This window comes from Lasioglossum baleicum, chromosome 5 (assembly GCF_051020765.1).
Source record: "Lasioglossum baleicum chromosome 5, iyLasBale1, whole genome shotgun sequence".
In the NCBI taxonomy this organism is placed as follows: Eukaryota; Metazoa; Arthropoda; class Insecta; order Hymenoptera; family Halictidae; genus Lasioglossum; species Lasioglossum baleicum.
The window spans coordinates 8,941,669-8,942,343 of NC_134933.1; positions in this window are offsets into that span (position 1 = coordinate 8,941,669).

Consider the following 675-nt stretch of genomic DNA (forward strand, 5'->3'; position numbering starts at 1 on the left):
CAAGTTTTATTTCATATAATGTAAGATATGTGAAATATCGTAATGACGTGACTATTTAAAATAATGTCTAGCAGTCTTTAAATAAATTATACAGTTCAAACAAGGTCGTAGCGTAGACAAAAAGGATTCTTATAGAGGCGAAACTCTAATAATATCACCAACGAGGTATAAGGATAAACCTTAGACTATATATACTTGTAGACTCGGCTTCAGATAACATTGTTCCAAGATTACATCTATAACCAGATGACGAATGTGGGCAAACTGCTTTTAGTCTGTTGAGAAGTCGCAATATGTACCACGAAGCTAAAGTGTACCCAAGTGTACCTAAAGGGGAAAGGGGAATAATCGCTGTATCTCATTCTTTACGCTTCTGTATAAATACTTATGAGAACTGTAACAGTATATATGTATATATCAGTATATATATATATATATAGGTAACATCTAGGTGCACGACCGATCAGAAAATTGCCAGCCAATCGGAACAAAGATAAAAGACCTCCTGTTCCGAAATGTTTCGCAGCGTCTCCGGGACCGCGCAACGTTATGAGAAAGGGACAGCATGCGCAATTCGATGCGATCGGTGCACGAAGAAACCGTTGATTGGTCGATCGATCGGTAAAACACGTTTGATCCGCCAATGAGAGCAAAATTGGGGGACAAAAGTCAGGT